Genomic DNA, 16,749 nt, shown 5'->3' with positions numbered 1-16,749 from the left:
AATAAATGGATGAAAATGTATTAAATGTGTTTGCCAGGTATCTACGTCTCCACAAGATATGCCAAAAATTCACTGATGGATTTGATTGACACTTTTTTTTAGGGTAGGGCCAAAGATGATTAGATTAATTTTTGAGATAGGTTTGATTCGGATCCAGAATTTTTGTTTTTGTTTTGGGGGAGCGTTATCGGAGTGCTATCTTGTCGTTAATGGATTTTATGTAAATGATTAAAGCTGAAGAGACGTAAGAGCTGTTGTATTGCAATGTGACAACATTTTACATTCGATATTCTCGTACACACAAATGTATTGTTTGATTGACGACGTTATGAATAAGGTATATGTATGCAATTTAATCTCGAAATTTCCCAAATGTCAAGCGACCATTACTCGAATCTTCTTTGCTTTTCAAGAGCAAAGGTCAACGTAAGAGATATATTGGAAAATGACTTTTTTTTTTGCCAGACAAAGGAACTCATTACCCAGTCAACGTAAAGTGTATGTAGTGAAAATTTTGGGATTTTCTTTCCTCATTTTACAAAGAGGTCGATGGGATGGACGGCCAAATACCCTATCTAGTAAAGGCCTAGTGGAAACAAGAAAAGGAAGGGAAAATGGAACGGAATGGGTCCTAACCCAGAAGGAGTCAGTTTTGTACGTTAGGTCATACACCAAGTCTCTTCCCCATGAAAAAAGGTATAGTTCAGTAATACACATAAGTTTATGTCTTTAAATTTTCAGAATTCGACAGTAATTTTAGCTTCTGAAGAAACCAGAGCGTCCTCGGACTTACGTAGAATTGTATTCTACCTCCGCAGCTAGGACAAGGTAGCATTAACTCTACAGTGGGCCTTACCCTCCTGAATATTGAGGCATTTCTTTTACAGTAACTCTCACACCATCTGCACAGCGTATTCTAGATCTTCCGCATCTCTTCCCTATTAACACTTATGGATTTTCATTTTTAACCAAGTTGTCGTCCTCCATTCTTTCCACATGGCCAAACAAACCATCTCAAATCATTGTGATCTATTCTTTCGCCTACATTATCCTTTTTACCACTACATTTCTCCACTTTCCCATCCTGCCAGTTCAGTTTGTTTCACATGTAATTCTCAACAGCTTCAATCTTTTTTTTTTCAATCACATCAAACATCCTCACTTCACTTCCATAGAGGAGAGTTGGCTCAGTGTTCTCTTCATACATTCCCACCTTTGCTCCTCCTATAGGCAATAGACGCTGTCCAAGGCTCTTTCCCAGCCCATTTCATTCACGATACTTCTTTTCTTGATTTCTAAATTTTGTGATCCACCTCTCCTGTGATCCTACTGGTATCTGTTACACTTGGTCTCGGATACCTATCCGAATCAACCACATTTCCTCTTCCTTCATCAAAGTGACATTCTTTGTTTCATTTGATGCCAGGTCTAGTCTTCATTTCTGTATTGAAAGGAGTGAAAATGACCAGCCTTCCTTCCTAGATGTCTTCCTCAGTATATATAATGGCAACGTATATGTAACGGTCCCCGTAGGGGTTTAGTGCCATCAGTGCACCGCATGCGGTGCACTGTAGGTATTACTTAAGGTACTTTGTAGCGTCCCTTCGGCCCCTAGCTGCATTCCCTTTCAGTCCTTTTGCTGTACCTCTGTTCATATTCTCTTTCTTCCAACTTACTTTCCACCCTCTCCTAACAATTGTTTCATAGTGCAACTGCGAGGTTTCCCTCCTGTTACTCATTTCCAACCTTTTTACTGTCAATTTCCGTTTCAGCGCTGAATGACCTCATGGGTCCCAGTGATTGGCCTTTGGCTAAATTCTCTATTCTATCTATTCTATTCTATTCTGTGTTAAGGCCACCAAGTATGGGCACTGCCTTAATGATGCCAATGAATGCCCCACCCATTACGTGGAGTTTACCATCGACATTAAATTCCACTGTGCCCTCTGACGTTGTAGAAGTTGAGCCAGCACTGTAGGGAGCTAGAAAAAGCTGCCCAACAATTAGTGAACAATGGTTTTTGAGATGAGGGTACTAGCCCCTTGCTCATACTCCCAGTATGTATGGCTTTCGTTGTGGTTTCTCGTCCAAATCCTAACTGCTCACGGTGTTGCTTAGCATCTTCCCTTACTTAATTTGTTCAGCAAATCCTTAACCTCCATATTACACAAGTTAAAGCTCTTAATGGTAGTCCTTGTTCATTACATTTTCTTTGACGGGTCTAACAACATTTGAGTACAAATTTCATCACTTCCCACTGAGCTTCTGTAACTCTTGTTAGCTTACAGTTTACAACTAGATTCTGTATCTGTTGCATAATTGTTTGCTGGTTTATTCAGTAAATGGTTGCTCTCCATTTTTTCAGCACTTGGCCATTAACCGTGTTGTCCAACCCTACATGTATTTATTTTCCTTTTTGGCAAGTAGCCAAGAAGGTTTAGCCTTCATGAGAAGGACCTTGACTTCTTGGATAATCAAGGAGTTTGGATTTCTTGTCCTCTTTGGCTTACTTTCCCTTTGTACGCCTCTTTGGCTTACTTTCCCTTTGTACGCTGCAAGGGTCATCTTTTAGTGAATTCAAAGGCCATGCAGAGCCAGTGGGTCAGGTCCAGAGTCTCTTCACCGACTATATGCTGGAGGCTTCACCAGTGATTTCGCACAGACCAGCTATGCTCCCATTTCTAGTCTGACTACTCTCCTTTATTTCCTTTGAGTCAATTACGTTAAGATTTGGTTTTGTTCTTCCCTACATTTGTGTTCTTCCTCATTTTAGTTAATGTACAAGGACGCATCAACGAATCTTATATAGGCCAATCTACCTTGCGGTAGTGGGCTTTAGGCATCATAGTCTCACTTTTGTTGTAGTGTTAAAATGTCTCAGCGAAAGGTTACATAATTTGGAGTTGTCTCAACAGACTTTGGTGGTCTTATGCACTCTACACTGAGAACTACCTTGCCCCCCTAGCTGGACAATTTTATCAAAATTAAACTATTCCTGATGAAATACTGCCAAGACAATTAAATTGTCTGCTATATTCAACATTTCTTCATGTTTTGACTAAACTGAAAGACCTTTTTTATATTGCAGTTTGCTAGGAATATAGTCCAACACACAATAAGTTGCTGAAGTCATGTTGGTGATGCTTTCAATTCTGAGGTCTTAGAAGACCCACTAATAAGTGCGAGGTCATAGTCTTGGAAAATTTTAGCTAGTAAGCAAACTGATTAGGCCTATGTTTTCTATGGTGAAAAATTAAAGATATTACTGTAGTTTCGAATATTTTCACTAGTCCACGAATTGTACGAGATGATATTCAGTTGATGCGACATATGCGGAAACTTTCCTTTAATGGAAGTTATCTAGAAAAGTTGATAATTTTCGAAATTAACATTGACGCTCTAGTAAGCCTGAAAGGTTACCTTAGAAGCTTCGTGCCTGCGAAGCGTAGGTAAGCCTAGGTCGTTCAATCTAACGGAAAGATAACAGGGAATGCCTTTTGCGCTGTATAACGAAAGTATTTTCTACATCTTCTCAACTCTTGAATGCTACTGTACAACATGATGGCACATCTAAATTATTACCAATGCTGTTTCGTGATATGTCAGAAGGTATTTCCAGGTGGAGCATGCGATCTCGTGAAATATACACGTTTTCGTAGCCAGTTTGTTCCAGTTAATGGGTTCGAAGAATTCCATTCGTCATCCTGCTCTTAGCCTTATTGATTGTTCTGGCGTTCTAGAACATCGCACTTTTCCTAAAGTTCACAAATCTTAAATAACATAGCCTTGTCAGGAAGTGAGGCTCTTCTCCGAGAAGGGTATTCACTTCATTCGTTTTTTACTTAATTTTTATTAATGCAGAGGCCTCTGGCAAGGTCTAGAGAATAGTCTCCCACCTAGTGAGGTAGTGCTGCCTGTGCACCTCATGCGGTGCACTGTAGGCATTACTTAAGGTTCTTTGCAGTCTTCATTTGGCCCGAAGCTGCAACCTCTTTCATTCCTTTTTCTGCACCTCCGTTCATATTTCCTCTTTCTTCCATTTGGCTTTCCACCCTCTCTTACAATTGTTTCACAGTGCAACTGCAAGGTTTTCCACCTGTTATATCTTTCAGACCATCTTACTGTCAATTTTCCTTTCAATTTTCATAGGTCCCAGCGCTTAGCTTTTGTCCAGAATTCTGTATTCCTCTTTCTAGAGAATATTCTTGAGATCTAGGCCAAATGAATATTCTTATCTAGCCCATTGTAGAAGATACCAAAGAAGTGGGGTTAGGAGAAAAGGAGCATGTAGAGAATTCCGAATTTTAGCGGACAAGGGAAAGAAGCTGTCACCAACTACAGTAGTTTCTGGGTAATTTCGGGCGGTCGGCATCCCCTCCTAACAGATGTATTGCTTATGTGTCTTTTGGGTATCTATGTTATTACTTGTGGCCGGCGTGCTCTCACAACTGCCATTATATATATAAATAATGGCAAGCCCAATATTATATGGTCACCACCCATCTTAACATTATATATATATATATATATGTGTGTGTGTGTGCGTGCGTATATGTTAATTGGTGGTGCCCAATATATATATATATATATATATATATATATATATATATATATATATATATATATATATATATATATATATATATATTATATATATAAAATATTGGTTTGCGCCATAGCTTCTGTGAATAGGTCTTTCACAGTCACTGACTGAGTTTCCTTACTGGAAGGCACAGTCAATTACACTTTCATTTTCTTATGAATTATTGAATAATTGTAACGATTTTTATGTGTGTGATTTTCCATCAGTTGCATGTATTCAGATGTTTTAATGCAAACAAATATGTGCATATATATATATGTGTATGTCATTCTTCGCCGCTCATTTTTCTTTGTTTACTTATAATATCTCCTGTAAGTGAATATGGAAAATACTTAAGTTTGTGTAAATTTGACAAATGATATTGTTCAACGTATACAATCAGTTGATTTAGATTGCCATGATTAGTGATGGAGTTAATCAGTCTCGACGTAATTTTGCTCTCTCTCTCTCTCTCTCTCTCTCTCTCTCTCTCTCTCTCTCTCTCTCTCTCTCTCTCTCTCTCTCTCTTTTATTCACTTTGGTTATTAAGTACCCTCTGGAACTTTTTTTGAACGGGGGAGGGGGCGAAGGGGGTGCTGTGGATGTGAACCCCAGGGCTGAGAATCATTATGAATTTAATTTCTTTTTCGAAAGTTATCTAAAATCATATTAACTTTCCAACTTATTTAATTTCGAGATTTTTTAATTTCAAGATTTTTGGAGATGAAACCCACATGGCACACCTAGTGTCAGCTGTGGCATTTTTTGGCCCTCCTTAAAAAAAAGGACGTGTCTTGTACTTAGAGAAGACTCACGAACAGATAAATTTCTCTTGATTTTCCAAGTAGAATCTAGATTTTGTTCCATTCTGAGTCTCGAGTGCTTTAACTTATTTCGTAGCTTTGGTGATTTTCATCTGTTCTTGTCGAAAGCTGTGACAGATCTATGACTAATCAGCGAATATCCCATATGAACTTGATGGTAGTGAATTTACTTCGATATTAAGGCACAGCTGAAGTTACATATGTTTTTGGTTCCGTTCGTTCGTCCGTTACCAAGATAATTAATAAAGTTATGCATGTATATATATATATATATATATATATATATATATATATATATATATATATATATATATATATATATATATATAATGTATGTATGTATGTATGTATGTATGTATGTATGTATGTATGTGTATCCTTGACAGCAAAACTGTGTTACAGTGAGGCCCGAGAACCGACGGAGCGAGTTAGTATGAATTTGTGCGCGCACACATTTTGTATAGGATAAGGTTGCATAACATTACCTCATAATGATTGCGACCTTAATAATATTTTACCTGAGAGGTATTAATATCGGGCCCAGGAGCAGCTTGGCAAAAATCTCTTAATGAGTCGAGTTTCCAGTATCCAATTATCATTAGAGGGGGTGATGATTTGTTGAAGTTTTTTATGGGATTATTTTGCTAAGCGCTCTCTCTCTCTCTCTCTCTCTCTCTCTCTCTCTCTCTCTCTCTCTCTCTCTCTCTCTCTCTCTCTCTCTCTCTCTCATATTTAGTGTACGGTATTTTTTATTCTTGTCATACGCAAAGTTTATTAATTTCTTCAACGCTGTCATGTGTTTATTATTTTCCCCCCTCCTGTGTCGTCATTCCTCAGTCACCTGTCTTTGCTTCTGTTACTCTATCATCTTTGAATTATGTAAAGTTTTGAACTTTTTTTTATTCATTTTTACTCTAGTTTTAACGTGATAACAGGGTGTATTTAAATAATCAGCCGAGCCTAGAAACACTTAACTTTTCATTTCACTTTTACTAAACTTTGCTTCACATTCAACTGATCGATAGTATAACTTAGGATGTTGAAGATACTATTTCGAAATTAGAAAGCTCTTCGAGTCCATACCTCGGTCAACGTCTATGAAAACCTGCCCTAGATCAAAATCCATGTACGGTTTCTTGTCAAAATCTAATTCGGTTCTCTTTATCTAATGTGACATCCTACGCAAAAATTTTAGTGAAATACGTCCATTCATTTTTTAGATATCTTGTGAGTAGTTGACAGACAAACAATTAAACAAACACCAGTGAACTCTTGACCCCCGTCCATCTTCGTTTGTAGGGATAATGAATAGAGCAGTAAAAATTATTTTCACAGAAGTAATGGAAACCCGTCGCTTAAAATGGAAAGGATCAAAAGATTTAGCCAACTCAGAGGACAGTGGAATTTAAACGAAGTCGAGGTTGGTTTGAAAAGGGATGGCAGAAAAGAACCAGTTGCCCAGGAGTAAGGGAAAGGGATGTTAGGAAATGAAAGCAAATTTTTGCGTGGGAAGGCCACGTTCATTTCCTTGTGAATAATAGCCTGTTGTTTTCGTATAATTGGGATGCTGGAATCTATTTTGGCAGTGGTTTCTTAATTTTTTATTTTTTTCAGTCTTGCTTGGTATTATTATATATACCAGTCAGCGAAGTTGGATAGAGGTTTCTTAGTCATATGATCTTCTTGTTCGTCTGTTCACAAAATATGTCAAAACATTGATTGGCTTTCAAGGTTTAATAGGCTGTGTACCACTAAATAGTTGATTATATTTTGAGATAAAGCAAAATGTGAATACTGATTCAGCTTTTTATTTATTTTTAAATGGTTATGATAGCGGGTACTGGGCATAAATCAATTTTTTTCCCTTGCCTTAGAGTAATCACAGGTGGCCTCTCTTGCAATAATATTTTTTCAGCTGCACAACTTTAGGTAAACCCACCATTGATTGAGTGGGTCTTTTTTAAACAAACATTTCGAAAAGTTTTATCGTTTGGTTGACTGACCGTTATGTTTCTTGCTTGAGAGAGAGAGAGAGAGAGAGAGAGAGAGAGAGAGAGAGAGAGAGAGAGAGAGAATCTTTGACTCCCGTTCTATTCTGATAGAGAGAAAGAATGTCTTGACTACCGTTTTGTTTCTGTGCTGTATAGACAGAGAGAGAGAGAGTCCTGACTACCGTATCGTTTCTCTGCTGTAGAGAGAGAGAGAGAGAGAGAGAGAGAGAGAGAGAGAGAGAGAGAGAATCTTTGACTCCCGTTCTATTCTGATAGAGAGAAAGAATGTCTTGACTACCGTTTTGTTTCTGTGCTGTATAGACAGAGAGAGAGAGAGAGAGAGTCCTGACTACCGTATCGTTTCTCTGCTGTAGAGAGAGAGAGAGAGAGAGAGAGAGAGAGAGAGAGAGAGAGAGAGAGAGAGAGAGAGAATCTTGACTCCCTTTCCATTTCTAATTGAGAGAAATAGAGTCTTGAGTACCGTCCTATTTCTGCTGTAGAGAGAGAGAGAGAGAGAGAGAGAGAGAGAGAGAGAGAGAGAGAGTCTTGACTACCGTTTTGTTTCTCTGCTGTAGAGAGAGAGAGAGAGAGAATCTCGAGTCCCTTTCCATTTCTAATTGAGAGAAAGAGAGTCTTGAGAGAAAGAGTCTTGACTACCGTCCTATTTCTGCTGTAGAGAGAGAGAGAGAGAGAGAGAGAGAGAGAGAGAGAGAGAGAGAGAGAGAGAATAACGATTCAGGGAGTGGGAGAAGGGACTCTCTATCTATATGAAAAATCCTCTTCCGTGACTCAGCAAGGGATTATTCACTTGCCTTGACCGATTTGTCACAATCGGATTTTCTATTTTTCTTTTCTTCGGTCCATTTTCTGTCCCTCTTCTCGTCTTCACGCCCAGATAACTGTTTTTCTTATTATTTATCTTTGCCTCTTCCTTCTTTTCCATAACTCCTTCTCCTCCTCCTCCTCATTCCATCCTTTCTCCCTCAGATAACTTTTCTCTTATTATTTATCCTTGCTTCTCCCTTCCTTCTTTTCCATAACTCCTCCCCCTCCTCTTTATTCTGTTCTTTCTCCCTCACTTTCTCTTATTATTTATCCTTGCTTCTTCCTTCCTTTTTTCCAGTAACTTCTCCTCCTCCTTCTTATTCCATCCTTTCTCCCTCACTCTATTTCTCTTTTTAATTAGCCTTGCTTCTTCCTTCCTTCCTTTCAGTAACTCCTCCTCCTCCTCTTTATTCTATCCTTTCTCCTCCACTCTCTCTTATTATTTATCTTTGCTTCTTCCTTCCTTCCTTTCAGTTACTCCTCCTCCTCCTTTTTATTCTGTCCTTTCTCCTTCACTCTCTCTTATTATTTATCTTTGCTTCTTCCTTCCTTCCTTCCGGTAACTCCTCCTCCTCCTCCTCCTCCTCCTTATTCCATCCTTCTCCCTCACTTTCTTTTTAATTATCCTTGCTTCTTCCTTCTTTCCTTGCAGCAACTTCTCCTCCTCCTCCTCCTCGTCCTTATTCCATCCTTTCTCCCTCACTGCTTCTCTTATTATTTATCCTTGCTGCTTCCTTCTTTCCTTCCTTTCAGTAACTCCTCCTCCTCTTTTTCCTCCTCCTTATTCCATCCTTTCCCCATCACTCTATTTCTCTTTTTAATTATCCTTGCCTCTTCCTTCCTTCCTTTCAGTAACTCCTCCTCCTCATTCCTTCCTTTCTCCCCCAATGTTTCTCTTATTTATCCTTGCTTCTTCCTTCCTCCCTCCCTTCTTTTCAGTAACTTTTCCTGCTCCTTCTCCTCCTCCTCCTCCTCCCCATCATCATTATTATCATCATCATCATTCCATCCTTTCTCCCTCAATATCTCATACCCTCCTCCTTTCCCGTTCTCTCCTCTTTATTTCATCCTTTTTTTCAGTCCTTCCCAACCCCCCACCCACTTTTCCTTCTCGTTATTAATACCTCCTCCTTTATTATTCCTCCCTGTCTTCCCTGCCATCTCAGAAGGCTTTACCCCTCGCCTCTCCTCTGCAGGGAATGGCACTGGAGTATTATCGATCTGCGAAAGCTGCTTTGGATGTTTGCAGCGTTTTGCCTGTTTACCTTTGCGCGGGTGAAAAGCTTTGTTTACAGGAAACAAAGGCTAGAAAACACACACACACACACACAGCTGACATACTTCCGGCAACGAAAAACACACAAGCGGATGAACGAACAAACCTTTTGGATCCATTTCCCGGCAACGGAAAGAAAGCAAAGTCTTTGTGAATCCGAATTCTTTTCCAAATCTGGTCAGGTCTTTCTTGACAGACTTTACTCGTCCTGTACAAAGTTGCACTGACATCCATCAGTAACTTTCTGAAGCATGTTGTGGAAAGGCTGACGAACTAATAAAGTAATATGCATCGATGAAAATATGCCCGGTAACCACTGTGACTGAGAGGTTGTACGTATCAGGATTCAGGAATGAATGGCAAATTCTTTAATGAATTATCTATTTTTCATCTTGTCTCGGAAGTTTATCATGATGGTGAATTTAAGTAAAACCACGTTTTGATTTCTTGGGCCTTTCAATATCATGCTGATGATAGTGTGGTATCACCTTACGAACGTAAATGACTTTAGTTTTCATACGCTGAAGAATATTGGTAATATGGTGCAGAGTTCGAAAGGGGGTTCCAAAAGTCTCAGAAAATGTTATGTGATATATACTACCTGGAGATACGAAAGGCTGTCAAAATAATGTGCCCATGTGACATTATTTCATGATGCTAGAGGAAGATAGATAGGAAGCTTATTATTTCACGATGCTAGAGGAAGACAGATAGGAAGCTTATTATTTCACGATGCTAGAGGAAGATAGATAGGAAGCTTATTATTTCACGATGCTAGAGGAAGACAGATAGGAAGCTTATGTATCTCCGCTGTAAGATACTTGATCTAAAAAATAATATGCTTTTGTGACACTAATTCGCAGTTATAAAGGATGTCACATACTGTAATGTGTTCCTGAGACACTGCCATGAGATGCTATAGACTGCCAATGTGCTCATGTGACACTGCCATGAGATGCTATAGACTGCCAATGTGCTCATGAGACACTGCCATGAGATGCTATAGATGGTCAGATAATGTGCTCATGTGACACTGCCATGAGATGCTATACACTGCCAATGTGCTCATGTGACACTGCCATGAGATGCTATAGACAGCCAGTGTGCTCATGTGACACTGCCATGAGATGCTATAGACTGCCAATGTGCTCATGAGACACTGCCATGAGATGATATAGACTGCCAATGTGTTTATGTGACACTGCCATAAGATGCTATAGACTGCCAATGTGCTCATGAGACACTGCCATGAGATGCTATAGACTGCCAATGTGCTCATGAGACACTGCCATGAGATGCTATAGACAGCCAATGTGCTCATGAGACACTGCCATGAGATGCTATAGGCTGCCAATGTGCTCATGAGACACTGCCATGAGATGCTATAGACTGCCAATGTGCTCATGAGATACTGCCTGCCATGAGATGCTATAGACTGCCAATGTGCTCATGTGATACTGCCATGAGATGCTATAGACTGCCAATGTGCTTATGTGACACTGCCATGAGATGCTATAGACTGCCAATGTGCTCATGTAACACTGCCATGAGATGCTATAGACTGCTAATGTACTCATGAGACGCTGCCATGAGATGCTGTAGACTGCCAATGTGCTCATGTAACACTGCCATGAGATGCTATAGACTGCCAATGTGCTCATGAGACACTGCCATGAGATGCTATAGACTGCCAGTGTTCTCGTGAGACACTGCCATGAGATGCTATAGACTGCCAATGTGCTCATGTAACACTGCCATGAGATGCTATAGACTGCCAATGTTCTCGTGAGACACTGCCATGAGATGCTATAGACTGCCAATGTGCTCATTTGACACTGCCATGAGATGGTATAGACTGCCAATGTGCTCATGAGACACTGCCATGAGATGCTATAGACTGCCAATGTGCTCATTTGACACTGCCATGAGATGGTATAGACTGCCAATGTGCTCATTTGACACTGCCATGAGATGCTATAGACTGCCAGTGTTCTCGTGAGACACTGCCATGAGATGCTATAGACTGCCAATGTGCTCATGTAACACTGCCATGAGATGCTATAGACTGCCAATGTGCTCGTGAGACACTGCCATGAGATGCTATAGACTGCCAATGTGCTCATTTGACACTGCCATGAGATGGTATAGACTGCCAATGTGCTCGTGAGACACTGCCATGAGATGCTATAGACTGCCAATGTGCTCATTTGACACTGCCATGAGATGGTATAGACTGCCAATGTGCTCATGAGATGCTATAGACTGCCAATGTGCTTATGTGACACTGCCATGAGATGCTATAGACTGCCAATGTGCTCATGTAACACTGCCATGAGATGCTATAGACTGCTAATGTACTCATGAGACGCTGCCATGAGATGCTGTAGACTGCCAGTGTGCTCATGTAACACTGCCATGAGATGCTATAGACTGCCAATGTGCTCATGTAACACTGCCATGAGATGCTATAGACTGCCAATGTGCTCATGAGACACTGCCATGAGATGCTATAGACTGCCAATGTGCTCATTTGACACTGCCATGAGATGCTATAGACTGCCAGTGTTCTCGTGAGACACTGCCATGAGATGCTATAGACTGCCAATGTGCTCATGTAACACTGCCATGAGATGCTATAGACTGCCAATGTGCTCGTGAGACACTGCCATGAGATGCTATAGACTGCCAATGTGCTCATTTGACACTGCCATGAGATGGTATAGACTGCCAATGTGCTCGTGAGACACTGCCATGAGATGCTGTAGACTGTCAATGTGCTCATGTAACACTGCCATGAGATGCTATAGACTGCCAATGCGCTCGTGAGACACTGCCATGAGATGCTATAGACTGTCAATGTGCTCATTTGACACTGCCATGAGATGCTATAGACAGCCAATGTGCTCGTGAGACACTGCCATGAGATGCTATAGACTGCCAATGTGCTCATTTGACACTGCCATGAGATGCTATAGACTGCCAATGTGCTCATGAGATGCTATAGATGGTCAGATAATGTGCTTATGTGACACTGCCATGAGATGCTATAGACTGCCAATGTGCTCATGAGACACTGCCATGAGATGCTGTAGCCTGCCAATGTGCTCATGAGACACTGCCATGAAATGCTGTAGACTGCCAATGTGCTCATGTAACACTGCCATGAGATGCTATAGACTGCCAATTTATGTGCTCATGTGACACTGGCATGAGATGCTATAGACTTTCAATGTGCTTATGTGACACTGCCATGAGATGCTATAGACTGCCAATGTGCTCATGAGACACTGCCATGAGATGCTATAGACTGCCAATGTGCTCATGTGACACTGCCATGAGATGCTATAGACTGCCAATGTGCTCATGTGACACTGCCATGAGATGCTATAGACTGCCAATGTGCTCATGAGACACTGCCATGAGATGCTATAGACTCGAGTGTGCTCATGTGACACTGCCATGAGATGCTATAGACTGCCAGTGTGCTCATGAGACACTGCCATGAGATGCTATAGACTGCTGATGTGCTTATGTGACACTGCCATGAGATGCTATAGACTGCCAATGTGCTCATGAGAGACTGCCATGAGATGCTATAGACTGCCAATGTGCTTATGTGACACTGCCATGAGATGCTATAGACTGCCAATGTGCTCATGAGACCCTGTCATGAGATGCTATAGACTGCCAGTGTGCTTATGTGACACTGCCATGAGATGCTATAGACTGCCAATGTGCTCATGAGACACTGCCATGAGATGCTATAGACTGCTAATGTGCTCATGTGACACTGCCATGAGATGCTATAGACTGTCAATGTGCTCATGAGACACTGCCATGAGATGCTATAGACTGCCAATGTGCTCATGTGACACTGCCATGAGATGCTTTAGACTGCCAATGTGCTCATGAGACACTGCCATGAGATGCTATAGACTGCCAATGTGTTCATGTGACACTGCCATGAGATGGTATAGACTGCCAATGTGCTCATGTAACACTGCCATGAGATGCTATAGATGGTCAGATAATGTGCTCATGTGACACCGCCATGAGATACTATAGAATGTCAGTGTGCTTATGTGACACTGTCCTGAGATGCCAAAGTGTCAAATAATGTGCTCATGTAACACTACCATGAGATGCTATAGACTGCTAATGTACTCATGAGACGCTGCCATGAGATGCTGTAGACTGCCACTGTGCTCATGTAACATTGCCATGAGATGCTATAGACTGCCAATGTGCTCATGAGACACTGCCATGAGATGCTATAGACTGCCAATGTGCTCATTTGACACTGACATGAGATGCTATAGACTGCCAGTGTTCTCGTGAGACACTGCCATGAGATGATATAGACTGCCAATGTGCTATAGACTGCCAATGTGCTCGTAACACTGCCATGAGATGCTATAGACTGCCAATGTGCTCGTGAGACACTTCCATGAGATGCTATAGACTGCCAATGTGCTCATTTGACACTGCCATGAGATGGTATAGACTGCCAATGTGCTCGTGAGACACTGCCATGAGATGCTATAGACTGCCAATGTGCTCATGTAACACTGCCATGAGATGCTATAGACTGCCAATGCGCTCGTGAGACACTGCCATGAGATGCTATAGACTGTCAATGTGCTCATTTGACACTGCCATGAGATGCTATAGACAGCCAATGTGCTCGTGAGACACTGCCATGAGATGCTATAGACTGCCAATGTGCTCATGAGATGCTATAGACTGCCAATATGCTCATGAGACACTGCCATGAGATGCTATAGATGGTCAGATAATGTGCTTATGTGACACTGCCATGAGATGCTATAGACTGCCAATGTGCTCATGAGACACTGCCATGAGATGCTGTAGCCTGCCAATGTGCTCATGAGACACTGCCATGAAATGCTATAGACTGCCAATGTGCTCATGTAACACTGCCATGAGATGCTATAGACTGCCAATTTATGTGCTCATGTGACACTTACATGAGATGCCTGCTAATAGACTTTCAATGTGCTTATGTGACACCAATGTGCTGCCATGAGATGCTATAGACTGCCAATGTGCTCATGAGACACTGCCATGAGATGCTATAGACTGCCAATGTGCTCATGTGACACTGCCATGAGATGCTATAGACTGCCAATGTGCTCATGTGACACTGCCATGAGATGCTATAGACTGCCAATGTGCTCATGAGACACTGCCATGAGATGCTATAGACTCGAGTGTGCTCATGTGACACTGCCATGAGATGCTATAGACTGCCAGTGTGCTCATGAGACACTGCCATGAGATGCTATAGACTGCTGATGTGCTTATGTGACACTGCCATGAGATGCTATAGACTGCCAATGTGCTCATGCATGAGAGTATAGAGAGACTGCCATGAGATGCTATAGACTGCCAATGTGCTTATGTGACACTGCCATGAGATGCTATAGACTGCCAATGTGCTCATGAGACCCTGTCATGAGATGACACTGCTAGACTGCCAGTGTGCTTATGTGACACTGCCATGAGATGCTATAGACTGCCAATGTGCTCATGAGACACTGCCATGAGATGCTATAGACTGCTAATGTGCTCATGTGACACTGCCATGAGATGCTATAGACTGTCAATGCTCATGAGATGAGAGACTGCTCAATGTGACACTGCCATGAGATGCTATAGAGACACTGCCATGAGATGCTATAGACTGCCAATGTGCTCATGTGACACTGCCATGAGATGCTTTAGACTGCCAATGTGCTCATGAGACACTGCCATGAGATGCTATAGACTGCCAATGTGTTCATGTGACACTGCCATGAGATGCTATAGACTGCCAATGTGCTCATGTAACACTGCCATGAGATGCTATAGATGGTCAGATAATGTGCTCATGTGACACCGCCATGAGATACTATAGAATGTCAGTGTGCTTATGTGACACTGTCCTGAGATGCCAAAGTGTCAAATAATGTGCTCATGTGACACTGCCATTAGATGCTAAATAATGTCAAATATGTGCTAATGTGACACTGCCATGTGATGCTATAGAATGTTACATGATGCACTCGTGTGACACTGCCATGAGATGATGTAGAATTTCAAATAACGGGCTCATGTGACACTTCCATGACATGCTAAAGAATATCAAATAATGTGCTAATGTGACACATGAGATGCTAAAGAATGTCAAATAATGCGTTCATTTGACACTCTCATGAGATGCTATAGAATGTTGAGTAATGCGCTGGTTTGACACTTCAATGAGATGGTAAAGAATGTCTAATGATATGCTCTTGTGACACTATTTCATAATGTTAAATGACGTCAATGTGCCCATGTGACACTGCCTTGAGGTGATAAGGAGTTTTGGGATTGCCATAGGAAGCTGAATGATGTAAAAAAATGTGCGCATGCGACAGTTGGATAACAAAAATAAGTTATATTAATTTTTCTGTCGTTATGAGTTTATCAGAACGAGTAGGAAATCCGGCCTTTTAAAGAAACGGGGCTAAGGTCTTGCAGCTATTTTTTATTTTATTTTATCGTGTTTGCTTTATTTAGTAACCAGTTTTATTTGCTTTATTTAGTAACTAATTTTATTTTTTGTCGCCCGCCTTTGTTTTAACGTCTAACTTCTTAAAAAAACAAAAACAAATGCTTTCCTTCGTAAATTGAACTTTGATAAATTCCAGGCCTTGCTCTCTCTCTCTCTCTCTCTTGATATATTTCTAAAACCGTCGCTTGATCTTCTGTAATCTTAAGTCCCCCTTTAGACGTTATGTAATATGATAGACATTATGTAATATGAATTGACAATTTCTGCAAAGTATTGATATAACGGTAGCAATAAGACTGCATATTGCGAGAGATAAAATAAGCGTATTGATCCTTCAAGAACGTGCTTGGTGAGTGATTCTGCAGTGAGTAACGGTATATTGATGCTCGTATGTTGTGCTGATATATCGCCTTTGCAACGGCACCTCATAACTTTTAAGGGAGGTTGTCGTGCCACTTACTTATACAGTTCCATTTAGTATGAACCTAGATATTTTTCGAATTTGCTTCAGAACAGATGATTGTTTTTTTTCATATTTAGATTTTTATTTGGCCATCTTTATTTATGTTTTATCCATGTGTTACGCTTCCTCTCTTTGTTATGCACATGTCTATTTTGTTAGGACGGTGACTTCGCCGGTAATTCGCTTATTGACTCGTGTCCCATGAGTGCATAATAATAATAATAATAATAAT

General features: G+C 40.9%; 1 protein-coding gene across 17 annotated transcripts in view; it reads left to right on the top strand.

Moving 5' to 3' along the window:
- Positions 1–16,749, top strand: part of LOC136842702 (monocarboxylate transporter 14-like) — a 215,425-nt gene that overhangs the window by 13,326 nt on the left and 185,350 nt on the right. The gene's annotated exons all lie outside the window — the stretch shown is intronic.

The sequence above is a fragment of the Macrobrachium rosenbergii genome, chromosome 10, assembly GCF_040412425.1.
Source record: "Macrobrachium rosenbergii isolate ZJJX-2024 chromosome 10, ASM4041242v1, whole genome shotgun sequence".
NCBI classification, from domain to species: domain Eukaryota; kingdom Metazoa; phylum Arthropoda; class Malacostraca; order Decapoda; family Palaemonidae; genus Macrobrachium; species Macrobrachium rosenbergii.
Note: the sequence above shows the minus strand (reverse complement) of the source record. Positions and strands in the feature narration are given on the sequence as shown.